This window comes from Pan paniscus, chromosome 16 (genome assembly GCF_029289425.2).
Source record: "Pan paniscus chromosome 16, NHGRI_mPanPan1-v2.0_pri, whole genome shotgun sequence".
NCBI classification, from domain to species: Eukaryota; Metazoa; Chordata; class Mammalia; order Primates; family Hominidae; genus Pan; species Pan paniscus.
The window spans coordinates 74800005-74806034 of record NC_073265.2 but is presented as its reverse complement, the minus strand read 5'-3'; positions in this window follow the sequence as shown (position 1 = coordinate 74806034).

The following is a 6030-nucleotide window of genomic DNA, read 5'->3' as shown; positions in this document are numbered from 1 at the left end:
ACAGTGTGACTTCATCTTGGATTTGGGGAATCTTAAAAGTGAGAAACTCTTCCCCCGACCCCTCTGCCCAAAACTCCACCGCTGCAGCACCTCGGCAGGCACGGCTTTTCACCTGCTCCTCTGGGGCAGAGCTGCAGGGGGCAGCGTAGCAAACGAGTCCCTGAGAGCATGGCATCTGGTGAGGCACGGAAGGCCTCGGAAGCCGGGGGGCTGCTGCCCAGGGAGGCCTGTCTGCAGAGGGTGGGGTTCTGGGGGCAGGAGGGTCTTCTGGGCAGGGGCACAGCTTGGCCCTTACTTGCTGCCTGCCTTCAGCTCAGGCTCCCAGCCTTCCCTGGGGCCCCACTCTGTGGTCCTCAGAGACCTGTTCCACAGGGATTGAGCCCACCTTGTCACTTGCAGGGACTGCCCCCTGGAGTGGTGGGGACTGGGGCCCCCATGGGCACCTCCCTGGCTCTGTCTGTTCTATCTGTTGACTCTTCTGCAAAAAGCGGGCAGAGAGGGGAAGAGCAGGCTGGCCAATTTTGCCCTACTGTGTCCCCATGTGTCCCTTCATCTCTGTGCCCAGAGATAGGGCTGGGCTAATTGCCACTGCCTTGGAGTGGCCCCTTTCCCACCACCAGCCCAAGCAACAGGTTCCTACCATGCTGATCTATGGTCCAGCACCTGGTACCTGCCTACCCACAGCCCCTTCCCCTCCCATAAAATCTAGTCCCATGGAGCCAGACAGTGGTGCCCACAGCTGGGAACAGATGGGCATGAAGGTGCTTTGAAGAGGGTCCTGGCCTGACCAGGGGCGGGAGGCTGGAGAAGGGGCGGACACTGTCCTCCCAGGCCCAGGCCCAGCCCTGGATCCGACCCTGGCCTCTGGCTGTGAGCCTTAGACTCAGCCGTTGACAATTTCCTCCTCAGCCCTCCCCCTGGAAGGTGTTACGCCCCTTCTACAGGTGGGGGACACTAAGGTTCAGAGAGGCCACCCTGCAGCCTACAGGGGTCACCTTTCACATTCTACTCTCCAGGGTATGACATCCCTGGACGAAAAGCAAGTGTAGCCCTGGAGCCTGCATGTGGCAGCCGCGGCCGCTCAGGGCTGGGTGTATGCTGGGGATGGAGAGGACACCACTGAAAATCACTCCTGGCTGGGCGCGGTGGCTCACACCTGTAATCCCAGCACTTTGGGAGGCTGAGGTGGGCGGATCACCTAAGGTCAGGAGTTTGAAACCAGCCTGGCCAATGTGGCGAAACCCCATCTCTACAAAAAATACAAAAATTAGCCGGGTGCAGTGGTGGGCACCTGTAATCCCAGCTACTTGGGAGGCTGAGGAAGAAGAATCGCTTGAACCTGGGAGGCAGAGGTTGCAGTGAACTGAGATCACGCCTTTGCACTCCAGCCTAGGCGACAGAGGGAGGAGACTGCGTCTCAAAGAAAAGAAAAGAAAGAAAAGAAAAAAAATTACTCCTTAGGGACTGAGACCAAGAAAGAGCATCAGAGGCTGAACCCCTTGGTGATGAGCGTCTGTCCCAGGACTTGGAAGGGAGGGAGGGGAACGTGGCCAGGGGGGCTGCCTGCAGGTGCCTGTCCTGCTGCTCCTCAACTCAACATGCTCACCTCATTTCACACCAACACGCCCCATTCTCAGAGGAGGAGCCCAAGGCTCTAAGAGGAAGTAACTGGCCCAAGGACACATGCCCTAGTGACACAGGCCCATCCTAGGCGCCGACTGCCCACCTCCAAGTTCCAGGCCACGCTGAGCAGGTGAAAGAGGGAGAGGGCCCCGAGCAGGCCCCAGCTATGGCTTTGCACAGAAAGGGCAGCCTGCCAGAGTTCACGCAGGAAAGCAAGTTGCTGGGAAGGCTAGCGTGAGTCCCAGCCCCGCTGTGCTGACCGAGGGTGGAGGAGCGTCAGGCGTGCTTCCTGTCTGCCTGCAGCAGCCAGGCTGGCCCAGCAAGACCTGGGGACCCACGCTCTGAGTCATGGGTTCCCAGGCCTTAGTCAGAACTGCCCCTGGTGGCAGTCCCTTCCAAGGGGTAAGGAGCAGGGCCTGTCGACTTGCCTCTGACCCACACACTGAACCAGTCCCTAGGAACATCATCCTGGGCATGCCGTACCTGTCGTGCAGTCTGAGTCATGCTGCCAGGGCAGGTATCCAGCTCCCAGCCTGGGAGTGCTGAGAGCCAAATCCACTGCAAAGCAGGGGTGATAGTCAGGGTCCCACCTCATCTATCTGTCGGCAATCCAGTGGTATCTAGGTGAGAGTCCCATACACACGGTCATCCCACAACACACTCCACACTCCACAGGCCAGGTGGGGACACACAGCCCCCTTCCCTCCCTCCCAGGTACCACCATAGCTGCTAGTGTGTGACCGAAGGCAGGGTCCCTGGCCCCCACTGAAGCACTATCGCCAACCAGCAGGCTCACACACCTTGGCCTGTTGCTCCTAGGGGTCGCCTGTGCTATTCAGCCAAGGGGACCACAGTGCCTGCTGGCCCAGCTGAGCTCCGCCTAGCGAGCCCACCTGCCTCTCCTGCCATGGACTCTCCCTCTTCTGCTTTTCCCAGCAGGAAGGGCCCAGCCTCACCTATGCAACCTGCAGCCCCACCCCCGCCAACCAGTTGAGGCTCCCCTCTTAGACTTATACGTCTATGGCCAGTGGCATCCGGCTACCTGCCCTCCCTGCCTTCCCCAGGGTCCCTTCAGAGGACCCTGGGATTTCGGACCACCCAGAGGGACCTCTGGCGCTCACTCCAATCATCCATCCCTTATAGCTTCACCATTTTTGGTTCAAGCAGTGTTCCCTTTCTATCAGGCCTGGTGGCTGTTGGGTGGGGCTCCCCAAGCAAGAGGTGGCCCTGGGCCGTGAGTTGGAAGACAGGGTGACCAGAGAAGAGAGAAGCCCGAGGGGGCTGAGCATTCATCTGAACTATGGGTGGACTGCCTGGGTGCCATGAAAGAGGCCAGCGTGTGTGAGCTGGGGAGGGCCGCCGCAGCCCCCAGGCACTACCTATGAAGCTCCGGCTTCTCCCTCCATCTTCCTCCCCTTTCCCTTCCAGCCGCTCTTTTCCAGGAACCTTGCCATGCCCACACCTATGCCGTCCCCTCCCCGGCCCTCCACAGCTGCTGCAGCGCACCCATACTCTGCACTTGCCTCACCAGCTCTGGCTTTTCTCTAACCCGTTTTCTCTCTGCTTTCTCTCCAACTGCCAGCTGATCGGGTCAGGCAAGTCCATCCCATCCTGAGAGCCCCAGGCCCCACTTCGACCTCTAAACACATCCCTCCTCTTCTCAGAGACCTCCCTTTCCAAGCCTGCCTGGGCGGGTGTCCTGTGACTTGACAGTGGCTCCCCCAGCCCCAAAGCCAGCCCCCTTCATCTGTGACTTAAGTCTGTTGTAGCGGTGAGCTGACACGTCCAGGTTTGACCATTGCTGAAAACTTGTGCCCCCTCTGTGGTATGCCTCTGCCCTGTTCTGTAAATAGCTATAAATTCTCATATATATACACATACACAAACACACACACACACACACACACACATATATATATACATATATACATGTGGTCGACTGCCTCACCTCTAGAATTGGGAATCAGTCCCTGTGCTGTGCTTGTGGAGTCTTGTAGCCCAGCAAGAGGAAGCTGTCTCCTGACATCGCCCCTCCAAAGTGCACCACCTCCAGTGAGCTTCCGGGACATGCGCGGCCTGTGGACAGCCAGCCCCTGCCATCCCTCCCGCCCTTCTAGCCAAGCATGGCGGCACTGTGCAGGCAGCCGTGTGGCCTGACAGTCTCTACCAGTCCTGCTGTCCCTCGGCTGAGAAACCCATTTCTGAATGACAGAGAATGTGTCCTCTGCTGGCTGTGTTCTCTATGGAGCTCAGGGGAGGGAAAAGGCCAAGCCATTTTTAGGGTGCTGTTGGCAGCAGTGAAAAGGTCACACCCTTTTCAAGGGACACTTTCCCTGGAAAGTCCCTGGAGCTTAGCTGGCTCTTATCCTGTGAAGCCGGCTCTGGCCACTAGGGCACAGGGCCCTGAACTCAGCCTGGAGGGAGCCTGCGGGGCAGCCGGCACTCTGGAGGGACAGACAGGCCACCCGGTGCAGACAGGAGAGGGAGGCAGGGGGATGGAATGGAAGACACCTGGGGTGGATGGAAGTCAGTGCCCTTGGGCACTGGTATCTGTCTTCCTGACCACAGCTAGATCAGGCTTCTCAACCTGTTGGCTGTCAGGGCCGGACTATACTCCATAGGCGCCATGGCAGTCCTCGTGAAATCCACCAGGTGTCACCAGGCAGCATACAGGTAACAGGCCTGGAAGATTCCCCACAGCCCAGCTGGACATGCTGAGACACTCTGGGGCTCCTCGTTGAGTGGGAAAAACTGCAGGCCCCAGTGAGGGAAACGGGAACATGCCAGGCCGAGCAGTATGGCTAAATCCATTTATTCCAAAATCAAAGCAAAACAAAAACAAAAACAAAAAAACAAAACAAAACAAAAAAGGGGTCCCATCACCAGGGAGCCATGACCCCATCCCCGCCCCCATCATCGCTCCTATGCTAACAATGAATAAGTTTCCCAGCCGCGAATAATTATAAGAACCTCTTCCTCATATACCAGCTGCAACCTCCGCTAGGTACGATACAGAATGTTACACAGCTACAGTATGTACATGGGGGAAGGGGGGGCACCCCCAGCAGCCTGTGCCCTGGCCTGGTCTACAGTTAACTCCACTGTCCCGCCTCAGCTGCCTCTCTGAGTAAGAAGATGGGAGCCCCCCTGAGGGAAAAGTTGCTTTGGTGAGAGTAAGGAGGCCGTCAGACCTCCTCCAAACAAACCAACTCCACCAACCTCTGGCTCTTAAATAACAAACATCATCATCCAGAAATGTAAGGACTCAGCCTTGGTCAAGGTGGTAAAGGGTCTGTTTGTCTCCCTCCATTAGACAAGGGTCTTGTCTTGCTACCCTAATGGTAAAGGGCTGACTGGGGAGGGGTTGTAGGGACATGGTGGGGGTGAAGACTCCAGACCCACTTCTCCAGGCTTATGCTGACAGGGGCCTGCTTTTATTTATTTTTATTTTTATCCCATGATGTTTTTTTAAATCCCGTAACTTCTTTTTCAGAACTTTTAAAAAAAACTTTTCATAAAACTTTTTTTTTTTTACTTTTTTCCCACAACTTTTTTTGCCACAACTCTTCCACAGTATTTTTTATCCCGTAACTTTTTCATCCCACAACTTTAATTCCTGTAACTTTTTTAGTTTGTGTTCTTTTAATAAACACACTTACATGGTTACAATTTTGTAAGAATAAAAACCGATTATCTCATGCCAAGCATGCCCAGCATTTGCACAGTCTCAATACCTTTAATACTATAGTTTTGAAGACACACAAAATTTTTAGGCAAAACAGCACCTTGAAACCATCTAATAATTTATTACATTGCAGTAGCATCACAGAAGCAGTCAATAATGCCACTTTAGACAAAAATCAGTATTTCCATCATGCATTCTGTGTATAAGAATTCATAAATCGGTAAAAGTCATTCTAAGAAAACTTGGCAAATACAGCTTGGACTGGAATTGGCATTTCTTTCTCTACTTTTCCTTCCCCTAGATTCTTTGTTTTAAGCTACAGTATTCGTATTTTAAAATGTTTTAAATTATTTTAAGACATTAATATAGCAGTTACATTTTTGAATAGTTATTTGAAAGTGACTGTAAGATAAAGTTTTAGAGAATCTATTTTGGATAGGGTTGATTTACATTTTCACATTTTCTAAAAATCAGCTTTGGTTTTAGAACTGATTGTTTTTCATTTCAGGAAAACCTATCAGGTTTAATCTATTACTTTAAAAATAATTATCATATATTGCAGTCTTTAAATAGGTATTTTGATTCTTTACTTCCCACAGAAATTCAAATTTATTCAGTTGAACTCACATTTTAAAATTCTATCTTTCTGCTGAACTCTAACCTTCTAATGTTGCCTTCTAAGCAAATTGAAAGCTGCCTTATACTGAATGAGGAAGAGAACA